We start from the raw sequence: 16,133 nt of genomic DNA, 5'->3' as shown, positions 1-16,133 counted from the left end.
GTCAAGGTAAACAGAGATCAGGTCAGTTGATGAAGTCCGCACACACACTTAAAGAGTGGTATTTCCCTGCCTCGGTACACAGTGGCAGAAGTGAAGTCAGGCCGGGTTTTTCTCTGGTCTAAGGCTAATCCTTGCAAGGCACTGTGCAGTTCTAAGGGAGAAAAGAAAAGGAAAGCCAAGTTTCTTGGGTGCCACTGCACGCCAGGAATTCTGCCCAAGGTCACACAGCAAGCAGGCACGGACTGAGGCTGAGACTTTGAGCTGCCTGACTCGGAAGCATTGTTTCCTCCACACCACGCTGCCACTCACTGGGGCCCAGGGGACACTTACTGAAAAAGCGGGAACTTGAGCTGTGCTTTAAAACTGGAAAGGACTAGAATAGGATCCACATAGACAGAATGTAACTGCTTAATGAATATAGGATTTCCTTTTGGGATAATGAAATGTTTGGAGAACTCGATAGAGATGATGGTTGCATGACATTATGAATACACTAAGTGCCACTGAATTGTACACTTTAAAATGGCTAATTCTTGTATATTTGTTAAATTTATAATTTAACTATTGTACACTGTTTTAACTGTGTTAAAAACACAAATCGTTTTCTGTTCTGTGAATTTCACCTCAATAAACAAATATTTTAAAGGGGAAGGTCTGCAGCAGGTAGCTATTGGCCCAGAGCACATTCCAAGCCAACGGCACAACTACACTAGGATTCCTCTAAGGGTGGGCAAGCCTGCTCCTGATGCACCCAGGCCCCACCCGAGTCACAGGAGAAAAGCTAGCCCATGCTCCTTCTCTTTCATATTTCCGATTCACTGAGGGGCGGGTCTGACTCACGCTAGGTGGTCCTGAACCTCTGCAAGGGTCAGGCTCCTAACAGGCCAACAGGCACACTCAAATAAGGAGAGTTCCGACTTTCCTGATAAGGGCTCTACCACGGAGTGGGTGTAGATAAGCCATTCCCAACCGGGGTGACTTTGCCTCCCAGAGGACATTTGGCAACGTCTGGAGACATTTTGGTACTACTGGGAGGGTACTATTGGCATCTAGTGGGTAGAGATCAGGGGTGCTGATAAACACCCTACAGTGTACAGGGTAGGCCCCCAACAAAGAAGTATCTAGCCCTAAAGGTCAACAGTGCCTCAGTTGAGAAATTCTGCTCCAGAGTAAGTATGACTATCCCATTTCACAGATGATGAGACTGAGGCTTCAAGATGCTAATGCAAACCTCCACCTGTGCTCTGAATCCCATCTCCTCTCACCTGCTCAAGGACATACTCCAGTGACTGTCCCTCTCCTTCCCACATCATCAATTTTGTCTTCTCATGTAGCAATTCCTACAGCATATAAAGATGTTGTAATATCTCCCCCATATTTAATAAAAACCATGCCTTTGCCCACGTGCCTTCCTGCTGCAGCCCCACTTCTCTGCTCTGAGCTCTCTTCTTCCATCACAAGAGCAGCCAGGCCCTCCCTGAGAGCTACCACCATGACTGCTGCTCCGGGCTCTGGCCCCAGGCCCTTTTGTTGCTGTCTCCTTCACCCTGCACTGAATTAACTACAAAGTGGCCGTAACATCTGGAAGCACAGGTGCACACACAGTAAATGCTTTACTGATACTATATAACAAACAGATGATACATTCAATGATATTATTGGATCCCTTCAATGCACACTGCAATTCACCCTGCATTCCTATCAAGCCCCACATAGACTCGTGGTGCACTGCACTTCTTTCAAGCCCCGCATAAACACATGGTGCACTGCACTTCTATAAAGCCCCACATAGACACACAGTGTGCCGTCTCAGAAAACGTGTTTCCAGTTTTCACTGAATAAACCTGCACCTTTAACATATCATAGAACAGGGGTTCAGCAAACTTTTCCTGTAAAAAGCCAAACAAGAAATATTTTAGGCTTTGCGGGTTATACAGTCACAACTACTTGACTCTGTTCTTGCACCTCGAAAGCATCCATAGACAGCACATTAATAAATGAGAGTAGCTTTTTACAAAAACAGGCTTGGGCTGGATTTACTCCACAGCCCATGGTTTGTCAACCCACTGCCCTAGCAGAATTAATCAGAGGAGGACTTTAAAAATTTAAATAGTGCCTATGTTTCCAGACTTCACAGCTACCCAGTAAGCAGTATGACAGTTGCATGTCAAGGGTGCCCAGCAGGCTGCAGACCAGGCCACATCTTAATCATTTCCCATCTTCCCTGATCCTAGAACAACACCCTACATCAGAGCCTTGCAAGGGACTAGAATTTATAGTCCCATCTGCAGGCATCTGGGAGGGTTGGTGCACTCAGGCCAGTGGTGAGTTTAGTGCTATTTTTGTTGCTTGACTTCCACCACCCCCAAAAATCCACTGCCATTTCGAATAAAGAAATGGAAAGAAAGTATAAGTGGAGGAGGAGAGGGGAAGAAAGGGTAGCCCAATACAGGCCAGAGGCATGTGCAAGACCAAGATCAGAGCCTTCCAACGCCCACAGGGTCAGGTGGAGAACAGCGGGAGGAGGGGAGGCAGAAAAGGGGTGAGGCAGAGCCTGTGGGAACCAAGGCAGATGCCCTTAGAGATGACCGTTGCGGAGGGCGCCTCACAGCCTCACAGCTACAGCAGCACAGGGTTGCCCCAACTTCTGTTTTTTCCAAGAAAAGCTGAAAATTCAGATTTTCATGTTAACTAGGTAACACCTAATTACACTCTTTGTAGAACAGTGTTTCAGCCAGCTCTGCAAGAACCAAACACAACATGCCTCGCGGCCAGATCTGCTACCCATCTTCCATTCTGAGATATACACTAAACCTTCACAACCACCTGCAAGGCGGGTGCTGGCAGCCCTGTTGTAACAGATTAAGGTACTGAGACTGGGCAACACTGATCACTTGCCCAAGGAACGGCTCCGAGACAGACCCAACACTGTCCCAAAGTCCATGCTTTCCAATCTCCACAAGACCACGCTAACCTCTTGAGCAGCTCAGCTTCTGCACAGAAAAACAGATCCCACTGCAAAGCACGACCAAAGACAAACCAACCTCCCACGGCTGGCTCAGATGTCACCTTCTCTGAGTGGCCTTCCCACCACAGGCAGGATAAACCGTCCTCTAAATGGTGTTCCCACAGCCCTCCAGCCACACCATGGCCCTGACACAGTCTCTAAGACGGGAAGGACTGCAGGAACCATGACCCTGCTCCTGGCATCTCCCCTGGGTTGTGAGCCTTCTCAGGGAAGGAAACTGAGCCCTAAAGCAACCCTGCTCCCAGAAGGAACTCAAGTCGTTGAACCAAGACTCCAGGGCTGCCTTGAACAGAGAGAACCAGAACGCACCAGGACTGGGGGGCAGCTGGCGTGTGTAACACTGAGTGAAGCGGCAGTTCCGTCTGCTCCGGCATTAGCACACAAACCGATGAAATGGACGTCATTCTTCCCCAAAGTCAGGGTGCTGGCTCCCAGGACTGTGCGGAAAAGTGGCACAGCCGGGTGCGAACAAAAGGACACACTGTCCACCACGGCACAATGGAGAGAGACAGGCTCTGCTTCAAGGCTCCAACCATTCAAGTGGCTCTGTGATGTCTAAGATCAAAGACTGAGTCGACAGCAGGGTCATAAATGGGCAAAGAATTTACTCTGGAGCAGGAGTCAGGGAACATTTCTTTAAAGAGCAAAATGTTAAATCTTTTAGGCTTTATTATCACTTTTTCTGCTTTGAATGAAAACCACAAATATTCTTTTTCATTCGCTCATTGCAGCCAATTCTTTATGCCAACTACAGACCACTGCTGGAGATGACCCAGTCAATGACAAAGAGAAAAGCATGACCTTCAACATTCCAGAAAAATAAGAAAAAAATTGCCAAAATGTACATAAACATCAAGCAAGAAACAGCAGCAAATTACCCACAGAGCCCCAAACTCTGGTGTATCAGACCCTTAGAGCTTGTCTTTTCCACAAATTATCTGACTTCTCAGGGCCTGGTTTCCCCATTCTTGAAATTTGGATTTCAGTGTCTTTCTAACTTAAGAAGGATTCTTGACAGGATAATTACTAATGGAAGTGAGCACTGAGGACCTTACAAAAGACAGTGCTAAGAATCACAATGACTTTCTGTCCTTACAAGGTCTACTTTTCCAGTAAGAATAAAATCATTATATGAAAATCAGAATTCCTTATCTTGCAGCACTGGTAATCAAGGATTCCCACCTACTGAATTCTTTAAGAAAACAAAAATAAATCTTGACCACTACCCCCCTAATACAGCCACCACATGTGGCAAGTATCCTTGCTCCTGCCAATTTGTTTACATCTACATTTTTGTGGTATCAATAATGTTCAAGGACCAAAAACTTTAATTAGGCCAAAAATCATTCACTCTGGCAACAGAAGCTGGACTACCTCTCTAGAAACCCCCTTGGCTGCTCCCTCATTAGGACCATCAATTTCACAAATCTTGTTCTTGACTAGCAAAACAAAAGGCACACAACTTGTAAAAACATGATCCAGATAACCAGAAAGTGAAAAATGAAGAGAGACAGATCCCTCTGACCTCCAGAAACTCCTGGCTTAAAGGCTAGGGCCAAGGGGGCTGGACACAAGGACTCTTCAGAGGCGATTCCACAGAGAGGAGAAAACAGATGGTGAGGGTAGGTGGGTCCTCCTAAGTAAATCCAGATCCCAGGTGGGCAAGCTGAGAGGCTTCCCTGAGTCACTCCCACCTCCACATACAACACCCAGGAATGACTTAGCACCACAACACCAAGAGACCTCTTCAGAGGAAAGGACTGAGAATACCACCAAGTCCAGGAACTAAACTTCAAATACACTGAGGACAAGCTGTCCACAAGCACTTCCCTGTCCCTCCCAACCTCCCCACCAAAACTACATCCCTCACTGATGGGAGGGAGAGGGGCGGACTGGGAAAACCAAAGGATGGTCCCCAGATGGGCTCAGCACTGGACAAGAAGGGAAGATTTGCAGGCATGGACAAGGGAGACCTCAAATAAGCTAGGAAAAGAACTAGAAGGGGCTGGAGAATGAAAAAATAACCAAAACATAAGAGGCAAGGACCAGAAAGGGAAACTCAGGCTGAACAACTGGTGACTGGAACAGCAAAGCACCGGGGGACAGGATACAAGAGAATAGAAGGGACAGGGGAGACGAAGTGGCTGGAGAACTCAGAGACCTCTGGGGACTGAGAGCTAGGAGGTCACGGGGCTCAGGAATCAGCAGGCTAAGTCTCCAGAGATGACACTCTGCCTGTACGGAGACTGGAGTTAATGGGTACAAGAGGCCTTGGTGGTGGGAATGACTGGGGAGCAGGGGGGGTGGCCGGAACTGGGTCTCAGTAGTTTTAGGGGTTAAGAGGGACTGAGACACTGGAGGTCTGAGGGCTGGGGGTCTGGTAACGGGGCAGAGAGGTCGGCGCATTGGCAGAGGCAGGAAAACGGGGGGCAGATGTCTAGGAGCTGGTTGTAAGTGATGGGCAAGAGTGAGGGACTAGAGCGTGCCTGGACTCGGGACGCCTGAGAACTGCGGGTGTCCGGGGCCAGGAACTGGGCGTGCCTGGCATCAGGGAACCGGGAGCTTTGCAACGGGGGTCTGCGGAGAGCGGGACGCGGGGACCCCGGAGCCGGACCGCGCGGCTGGAGCAGCCGAGCCGAGGCGCCCGGGGCGGGTCACAGCTGCGCCGCCGCCACTCACCGCTCATGGTGCCGCTCCCCGGGCCGGTGCCTCCCCCGCGCGCCGCCACTGCCGCCACTGCCGCCGCGGAGCTCCAGACAGGCCGGGAGACAGCGCGCCCCGCCCCGCCCCGGAAGTTGAGGGCCGCCGCCGCGGCTCCGCCCCCCGACGCGGAACGTAGATGCGGGCGCCCTGGAGGCCCCGGGGCTGCGGTTCCTGGCGTTCAGCGAAGCCGCGGGGTCCTAGCTTGTGGGCCCACCTGTGGGAGAGCCCCCGGAGCGTCAGGAGGCGGCCGGCCAAACAGGACGCCTCCCCGCCGGGCGGGTTCCCACAGCCGTCGGAGACCGTGAGCCAGGCCTCGAGGAATGGGACCACATCGCTCCAGAACGCCGGATGCCGAGAAGGGAAATCGAGTCGTGGGCCAGAACGTCGGGACAAGGAGGCGGGCAGCCCCGAAGGGCGACTCGAAGGAGACGACTTTTGGGCTTAGATCTGGATGAGAAGGAGACGGCTCCGGAAGATCCGCAGGAAAGGGGTTCCAGAAGGAGCAGCAGGTGCAAAGACCCTGCCTGGAGGGGGTGACTGGAGAGAGCGTGAGAGAGGAAAGGGTGGTGAGAGGAGCTTGAAGAGGTAGCGAAGGGCCTTGCAGGCCATGGTAACCCCTTACCATATTTGGACTGTTCTACCAACTCTCAGTAGGTAAGGAAAAGAAAAACCGTTGCAGCAATTTAAGCAAAGTGACACAATCTAAATTAGGTTTTAAAGACCGTTACTCTTCCTGGGTTGAGAATGAATTGTAGTGGCGCAGAGTGAAGGGGCCATTGCTGTCTGCTGACCAGCGGGAAGTAACAGTGCCTGAAGCCTGGCTGGTGGTGGCATGGAGATGGGGTGGATGGATCGCCTGAGAATACGTGTTCACACTAATCTTCGGGAAGTCCAGGGTACTGCCTCATTTTACAGATTGGGAAAATGGGACCCAGAAAAGATAAAAGGAACATTCTCCCAACCTGTTCGCCTGCAACTCCAAGAAAGAAAAAAAAAATCACAACCAGTACACACATTTTAGGAGACCTTTAACAAAGCACTTCTGTAGGTAATATACTCTCTTCTACTTTTCTTTCTTTCTAATGCTAACGAAAATGATTGATCCACTAAGTCTTGATCCACAGTTGAACACAGAATGGAGGAGCACCCCCCCCACGGGGGAATGGAGCCAGAATTCCAGCCCAGTTCAGTGTAACCCACAGCTTCATAGTTTTCTACCACATTGCCTTTCAGCATGAAATCTCTGGCTCCTAGGAATTTGTCTGTTGAACTCAGCAGAAGTCCAGAGCTCTTTGGAGAAAGATGCTCTGCCGTGTCATTTATAATAGTGAAAAAGTGGAAAGCACCAAAACTCCACTACAGAGAATTAGCTAAGCAAATCATGGCCCTCTTCACAAGGAAGGGATTTCTTGTAGTAGTTTGAAAATCCTAATTATAACGATGATGGAAACGCAGGGAAGGCCAATGATAATACATTAAGGAAGCCCCATGCAAAATAGTGTGTCCACCATGATTACAATTGCCCCAGAACGTGGCCATGTGTTAGGGTTGAGACAATGTCAAAATGAAAATACTTGTGTGTTTGGTTGATGGGGTGCTTTTTCCCATTTTCAGGATTATATTTTACAATTGTTACTTTGTTATTGTAATTAAAGAGTGATGTGTCTGAATCTCCCAGCCAAACGAAACCCTAGTTTAGGTCGGCCTCCCTCTGTAACCTTTGCTCAGTCTTCACATACACGTTTCATAGAGTTGCACTGAGGATGTGGGTAAAATGGTAATATTTCCAGAATATCCCACCAGGCTTTGGTACATCTGCATATCAATAGGCGTTCAGAGGTGGAAAGAAGTCTGGCTTTAGTGCATTTGCGTTATTCCTCCTGGGTGGAGAGAACTTCATCTCCATCTCCATATCAGTGGGTAATTACCTGGGCAAGGGAGGGCTTATCTGTACCTGAGAGGTGAAGGGGAGGGCCGGTTTTTGCTGCTGCTTGAGCAGGAGACAAATGGGCTGAACTGCAGTTTTGTAAGCAATAAACGGATTTTAAACTTTATTTCTCCCTTTGACTGATTTCGGTTTTTAAAGGTATTTTGCCCCAGGATTTCCTTTCCCTAGACTTACACCCTGTTCCTCCAGCTGGAAAGGTGTGGATTTCTTTGTCCTTTGGGTCCCTTCCATGGGTCACATTCATAATGATGAGAGAATTCTGCTGCCCACAAAAATAAAAGGCACGACATGGTCTACAATAGGTCACAGTTTTTTTATTCTTAATGACGTAAGCAAGGAGAAAAATGTCACATTCATACTGAAAATTCCAACTAGACTCACAGAAATTAAGTTTTTAATGGAAAGTCCCAGCCTCCCGTTCCTGTCCAGTGCACACACATGTACACACACACTCATACTCACACTCAGGCTGGGCCAGAACACCTTTCCTGGCAGCTCCTGGACCAGCCATCCTACTGATGCTGGGGTTCTTGTTCATGAAGCCGAAGAGTGAGCTTCACAGTCAAGGTAGGAGAGCAAGGTACAGGCTTTTATTTAGAGATGAAGTGAAAGAACAGAGCTCCTGACTCACGCCAGGAGGGGACAAGAGAGTCTGTAGTGGTGCGTTGTCTAGGGGGATATTTGGGAATGTGAAAGAGTTTAGGGTGTGGACTTGTTAAGTGGTTCCTGAATATTAAAAATTAACATAAGGAATTTCCTGCCTTAATTTCTCTCTGGGATGCCGGCGCCTTGGTCTGGGAGCACATCAAAAGGCTGCCTGCCCAGTCCCCAAGGTGGGCTGAGGTATTGTCTATTTGCTAAAGAATCTTGCCTCTTGAACTTCCTGGCTGTTAAAATGTAATCTTATCTTGAAGATGGAATTCTTCCTGCCCTTTACCATACCATCTACAGCTAGGTCTGCAGCTAAGTTAGTTGCTCAGTTTGCAGAATCACCTCCTTAGATATGAAGGAGGAAAGACAGCACATAGGCCTGGGCCTTTTAGTGTGCGAAAGGGAATCTTACACAGGGTTACAAATGATTAGCATCATAAAACATGTGCTACTCTTCTTTATCTGGGGAGCATTAACTGATCTCACTGAAGAATGATTCTAGATCTTACTGTTTAACATAGAGTTTTAGTAGGGGGTGTTTCCTTGCATGTAGTTACATTGCTCTGACTGCAAATATCCCACCCTGCCTCCTCTGGAGGCCCTTACCCTACTCTGACTACGTCTATGGTCCCTGTCTCACTACCTGGAAACTGAGGTAAACAAGCTCTGAGCACTAAACTAAGAGGCTCTGCCTTACGTAGGGTATAACTAGAAGCTTGATTGCTAGACCTGTGCCCAGCTCCCACCCCTCAGACCCGAGCAGGTATTTGGGACTTGAGGTTCACCTCCCTCCTCAGTGCCAGTCTTAAGCATGTACAGAAGGTTGTGGGGATGGGAGTCGTCATCCCCACCACAACAGTCTGCCTCTGTCACACAGTGGGGGCGGGGGAGACTGGCTACGTCTACACCACATTATTTATAAAGTAAGAATGACACTATGTATGTCCAGAAGGAGCTCTAGTCCGTGAGGAAAGCTGCCAGGGACAGCATTCGAGCCTCTTCACACAGGCATAGCTTAACTATATAGGTAATTCCTAGTCAGTAGCATTTGTACTTAACCACCTCAGTGAACCAAGCTTGAAGGAATTTAAAAGGAAATTTAGCTTAAATACAAAAATAAAATTTTATTTTGTTAAACAATGTTTAAATATTCTTTTATTAACTTAAGACACATGCATTCATACTTCTCCCGAAGAGGTTAGGCATGGCAGCATGGCTCCTGGGCCCGGGATGTGTGGTTTTGGAATGATGGAAGAATGGGGAAGGGCTGGAGGCCCTACAGGGAAAAAAACTTAAGAATTTTTAAGTGTGGTTTCCTAACACATACTCGGGGCCATCTGGCCTAGAGTGAGTTCAGGTAGGTGGGAGAAACAGCAGAGGGAAGAGGTCTTTGTGTCCCCTCAGCCCCATTCTCTTGGGCTGCCAGCCCTTAAAGTCAAAACACCATTTAATAGCTGTAAAGTGGTGCTACTGTCCACTTTGAATTCTAGGCCCCAGAAACTTGAAACAGTTAAGTCCAGCGTTACCAACATGCTGCCACTCACACCATTTGATACTTCCTGTAAACTCAATTTAAAGAGCAATAGACAAGCATGAGACAAAGTACCAGGACAAAGGTTTACACATACAATCCGGGGAGGCAGCTGAGCCTGGTGAGGCCTGTGGCAAGGAGGGCCAGGCAGTAGCTGAAAGTGGCAGCGGGCACCCTGCCTGCCCCAAGGGCTTCTTCCCTCCTTGGATCGAGGCATTGCCCCAGGATCTGCCAGGCTAACAGTCTTGAACCACCAAGCTTTTAGGGGCCAAACTGGCAGAGGGTTGGGGCAAAACACTGACTTGGCCTTGGCAGGAGGAAGCAGAACAGCACAGGTGGCACCACCCACACAGGTCTCCAAGGCAAAGTCAGATTCAAGATTATTTAAAGAGAGATCCTGCAAGGACCCAGTGAGGAGCAAAGCAGCAAGAAATGGAGAAACAAAAGTCCCCTTAAGGGACCAGAGGAAAACCAGTTGCTAGCCCAGCACGGTAAAGCTTCAGGGATAAACCACTTCCCCGACCCCATCAGATGCACATCAGAGCTGCTGCAGGTGGGCCAGAGCTGGACCTGGCACCCTCCAGTGAAGACGGCTCTGGCAGGTGGGGAGAGGGAGGCCGCCTGATGAAGCTTATACACTAAACGAGTTGGGGAAGTAAAGCGAACCATATTACAGATGTTTCTTGGATTCTGTCTAGCCTCACCAGTGGAACCACTGAAGTAAAGAAATGTATTAATTTGCTGCCAATTCAGACAAAAACAAAGTTTGCTAGGTGAGGAAATTAAGCAGCAAGCAGTGTATTTTCTGTCCCTGATGCTTACCTGGGTTAACAGGCTACTTACTTCTGGTTCTAAATTTCTAGGAATAATTCGGACTTGGATCTACAAAGTAAGTACAGAAATCCAACTGAGGACTCAGCAATTTTACTTCTGAGTAGTATTGAACACTGCAATTGATTCCCCAACATCCCTTTTTTGCTGGAAGATTTGTCTCTGGCTAGTGGTTCTCAAGCTTGGCCTCAATCAGAGGCCCTACAGTGGGGTGGATTTCAAATGTATCAATGCCTAGGTCCTAACCAATACCCGTTAAATCAGAGTCTAGAGGTGGGTTCGGTGTAAAATTTCCTGGGGCAATTTTAATGTACAACCACCAAGAGATCCCCTTTGCACAGGGAGATACCACTTCACATCCATTAGGATGACTATTACTAAAAACAAACAAAACAGGAAATAACAAGTACTGGAGAGGATGTGGAGAAATTGGAACACTTGTGCAAAATGGATAATAATGTTGCTGGTGAGAATGTGTAATGGTACAGCCAATGAGGAAACAATATGATGTCATGTATATTTAACCACAATAAGGAGAGAGAGATCTCCTTTTCAAAATTGGGTATGTGACTCAATTCAGGCCAATGACATGGGGGGAGATAGCTCTTGGTGGGCTTCTGAGAAAAGTTTCCTGATCCTAGAAGACAGCTGCAGGATGAGATGCACTCCCTTGCTTCTCCAGACCTAACATCTAGGACTCTAGCCATCTGGGAACCAGCCTGAGGATGAAGCCAACATGCAGGGCAGCAGACAGATGGAAAGGTGTAAGTCCTTGAGGTCATTAAGCTCCGATACAAGGGACTCAAGTCAGTCTTATCTAAGGGCTTATGGTTTTTAGAAACAGGACATTAGGTCCAAAATGGAGTCATTTATGCTAAGCCCCACATAACCAAACTGAAACTTAGTTACAGTTTCAGCTCCCCCAGAAATACGATCTGAAACCAGTCAGTCAGGGCTCACCTGGTCAACACTACTGGTATACCCTGCCTGATAGACCCCTGCCATCCCCTGAGGGCATAAACCTTGCCACACCAATCCACCTGTTGCTAGTGTAACTGCTTTGTTCTTGCTCCCTTCTGCCCATAAAAGTCCTTCCTTTGGTTTAACCCCCTAGAGCTCCATTCTATCTGCTCCATTGGATGCTGCCCGATTCATGAATTGTTGAATAGCGACAACAAGGTATTTAAAATTTATTCACTTGAATTTTGTTTTTTAACATGGTTATGTAAGATAATACATTTCTTCTGATTAAATCCAGTTAAATTTCTGTAACTTGCTTCTGACAGTATCCAGACACTTGTACAAGTACTGTGGGTATAACAAAAATTTGGAAATAACCTAAAAGCCTAAAAGGGAAATGGGTGAATAAAGAAGAGGTATAAACATTGATGGAGTTACTCTAATACAGTTAAGAGAGAAACACATGGCATGAAAACAGGTGTTATGTATGATATATGAATTTTAAAACAATAAGGTGATTTTCATTGATTTATATGTTGTATATGTGAATGTTTCTAAATACATTAAATGGATCACATTTCATACATGATAGCCTGTTGGGGAGGGTAGAATTTGACTGGGATGGGAGTAAAAGAGGCAACATATGTATTAGGACTATTTTATTCCTAATCTTAAAACATAAAACAAGGTGATCAGATGTTAACAATGGACAATCTGGGGATTCTACATAGGTATGTGTTTGTGATTCCTGATACTGTTCTATATTTACAAATTCTCAAAGTGAAAAGATCCTTTCCCCAGGGCTATCCATGGCCCAAACAAATTTAACTCAGGAAGGCAGAAAAAAACCTTCAATAAAGACATAGGAATCAAGGCTAAAGTCAGTTTAATTACAAGTGGGCTTTACTTATTCAGAAACTTCTCTTTTTTGTTGTATGAGCATTTTTAACATTCCAACTTTTTATTTGGAAATAATTAAAGACTCCCCCAAAATTGCAAAAATATTACAAGAGGTCCCCCATCACCCTACTTTCCCCTATGGTAACACCTTATGTAACTATAATACACTATCAATACCAAGAAATTGACATTGCCCTGATACAATTAAGTAGACTGTATGCCTTACTGTGATTTACCTGTTTATCCTTTCTTTTATTTTTAATGTCTTTAACTTACAAAAGCAAGTTGCTCATCAACGGAAGAATGGATAAATAAGAAGTGGTACATCCATGGAATATTATTTGGCCATAAAAAGGAATGAAGCTCTTACACTTGTTACAACATGGATGAACCATGAAAATATGATGCTGGTGAAGGCAGCCAGACACAAAAGTTTATCTATTGTATGATTCCATTAGTATGAAATGACTGGAATGGGTGAATCCTAGAGTTAGAAACGAGATTGGTGGATATGGGGACAAGGAGGACAGGAGAAAGGGGAGCGTGTTCCCATGGGAATGGGGAGCATTCATATAATGATTACGGGCGCCCTTGTGCCACGGTGAAAATGTTGGGGAACTAGATGAAGGTGGTAGCTGTACAAACACTGTGATTACACTAAATACCACTGACTTGTTCACTTTAAAGTGGTTAATTTTATGTTATATAAATTTCACCTCATTAAAAACTTTTTGAAAAAAGCAATTTGCTTATTGTAGGAAAACCCAAATATAATAGTATAAGTACAAAATTGCACTTTCTTCTCCCAGCTGCTCTCCTCTCCACATCCAATCCCACTCCATTAATACACCTTCGATTAACTGTTTAATATTTAACTGTCCACATTTCTAAAAGGTTTATGATGCATGTGTCTCTTTCTCTCCCAAACTTTACTGAGCACTTTATCCATGCCAGGCAATGATGCACAGTCTGATGGGATTAATTTTCTGGTAGGAGGAGAAGGGCAGTAAGCATGGGAACCAGTAGAAATTTCAGATTGTGTAAGTGCTGTGAAAAAATAAAACTAGGTAAGAAGGTAGAGAGTGACATGGGTTGGTGGAGGGCCAGGGTGGCTAGGAGAGGCCTCTGAGCTGAGGGCACAGTGTCTGAGTTGAATGTGCATGAACTGGAGAGGTGAAGATCTAGGGAAAGAGCATTCCAGAGAGGGGAAAACTAGATACTTTTAAAGAAATAGGATTGTATGAGAGAGATTGATTTACTGTTTCTTCCACGACTACGTCATTGTTCTTTCCCTGCTTTACCATATATTATAAATGTATTTCTATGTTGGCACCTTGTCTCTTTCACTCCTTTAATAGCTGCATATTATTCCATAATATTGATATACTATTACTTAGCTAATCATTTCCCTGTTGAGGGACATTTAGGTTGTTTCAAGTTTGGAGCTACTGCAAACATGCTGGAAAGGATAGCTTTTCACCCTTGGGCATAGAAAACATTTCCAGGAGTCGGGACTGCTGCACCAGGGTCCATTCACGTGAATGCGTTTTCACCCACTAAACCCTGGAACGGCTGTGGCCTTCATTTGGCCTTGTGTTCAGAAGTATAAAAGAGAAAAAGACTTTTTAAAAGAGAAAAAAGATTGGCTTCTCTCTCTGAGGCCACCCACACTTTTAACTTTTTCCCAATGTTTCAGCGTATCTCTCTCCCTGAAGTAGCCCACATTCCCCTTTCTCTGAGTGTGCACTTTCTTTCTTCAAATAAAACTTAAACCTTTTAAGGCGCCTGTCCTCCTTGAGGTCGCCTGCACATTTTCTCTTGTTAAGCAACCAATTTTACATGAAACATTTACTCTGCTTAAAAAAAAAGATAAAAAGATTTTAAAAACAAACAAAATACTGTGCAGTTGACTGAAAGTTACAAATGCTGAGACCCTGATTAAATTTAAAGGTAGAATAGCTAAGGGAGGAGAGGAAAACCACATAGAACAAGAGTAACTACTAGGAATGCCAGGTGGTGGAATTTGCACTTGGCAATGGGAATGATGTGTCGTAAAATGCCTCTGACCATGAATAAGCATAGCTTTCCAAAGTAAAGCTGTTGTTAAGCTAACCCCCTGTGCACATTCACAGAAAATAGCAGGATGTCCTTGGAAAAACTCTCTTAAAGTTGATCATCCTGTGTCTCAACAGCCCTAGATGAGTATAGAAGGGCAGTGTCCTCCTAAACTCCCTATTGATTCACCCGTTCATTCATTAAACACTTACTAAGCATGTTTTCTATGCAAGGCATTCTATAGGGCATTGGAAACATAAAGAAGATGAAGAAAAGCCCCTGACCTCGAGTTGCTCAGTTTTAGCACGACAGTAATTATCAAGAAGAGCTTCTCACTTTCCTGCTGGAGCAGTGCCTCAACCCTGGCAGGTCAAAGCATTTGAAAACCAATGGAGTGGATTCTTTCCTGAATATCCATAATTATTCTATTCAGGGACAGGGAAATTAATGACATCTACTGCTTTTCTCATCTGCAGGCTTAGCAGTTTCTGTCCTAGTCCCTAGAAAAAGTACCAGGCACAAAGAAACACTGCTAATTTAATTAGAGGTGAAGAACTAACCTATCAACATGATCATATGGAGCCCTTTGGGGGATATATCTTGAGGTATGGCATCCTACAGTGTGGTTCACTATTTGAGTAAACTGCTTGCGTTGAAATTTTCTTAGGAGTAGGTTATGGGGTGCAAACCTTGAGTGAGAAGGTGCTTTATTTTAAACACACCGTATTTTATTTTTGTTGTGAATGTAAGATAAAAATATTAACTAATTCAAGAGTAAAGCAGGTTTCCCATATATGAAGGTCTGATTTTTATGTCAATTGTTAATATGTTTCTGTACATCTGAGGACAATCATTTGAAAGTGGGACACTCTTAGGAAAGATTCTATTGGGTCTTCAGAGAACTATATTAATAAGCTGTAACCAGAACTTTGTATTAATCAGAGGAATACATTATCTATTATTGGTGGGAAAAATCAATGTCCAGATTCCAGGGATTATGGACCACAGGCCTGAGGAGACACTGAAAGTCAGCTTTGCTATTATGAAAGAGGTTTCTTTACAGTTACAGTTGCCTAAGTGTTGTGTATTTTTTAAAGTATCCATAAAATTGCCGGTTTAATGTTAAACACAATTTCAAACCACTTTAGTGTAAGACTTATTTTAATGCATACCTGACAGCTTCATTTTTGACCTACCTCATTAAGCTGAATTCCCTTTTATCTTTAAAATACAGATATTAAAAAATAAAATTCACCTCTAAATCGAGATCTGGACCTTAACATAAAGTTAAGAACCATCTTTTCCATGTGTCCAAGCCTTTGCTCTGTAATTCTTAGAAGGTTAGTTGCACTCTGTCTAGATTCCTTGCAGAAAAATCTCGACAATGTTTTTATCTGATTTGGACTCCACATGAGCGAATTACAGGAAAACAACAGATGCTCAGGGAAACGTTATTTTCCTACTTCATGCAGTTGGGTCTAAGTATTTATCTTTGTCTTTCATTCGTGCTTTTCCCATATTTACCT

General features: G+C 45.3%; 1 long non-coding RNA gene across 1 annotated transcript; it reads left to right on the top strand.

The window, feature by feature from the left end:
- Positions 1–11,121: 11,121 nt before the first annotated feature.
- On the top strand, positions 11,122–13,703 carry LOC140843715 (uncharacterized). The gene is made up of 3 exons (XR_012121712.1): positions 11,122–11,456; positions 11,807–11,871; positions 12,834–13,703. It is a non-coding gene; the product is annotated as an uncharacterized lncRNA (long non-coding RNA).
- The last annotated feature ends 2,430 nt before the right edge of the window (positions 13,704–16,133 follow it).

This window comes from Manis javanica, chromosome 10 (genome assembly GCF_040802235.1).
Source record: "Manis javanica isolate MJ-LG chromosome 10, MJ_LKY, whole genome shotgun sequence".
NCBI classification, from domain to species: domain Eukaryota; kingdom Metazoa; phylum Chordata; class Mammalia; order Pholidota; family Manidae; genus Manis; species Manis javanica.
This window is presented reverse-complemented; position numbering and strand designations above follow the sequence as displayed.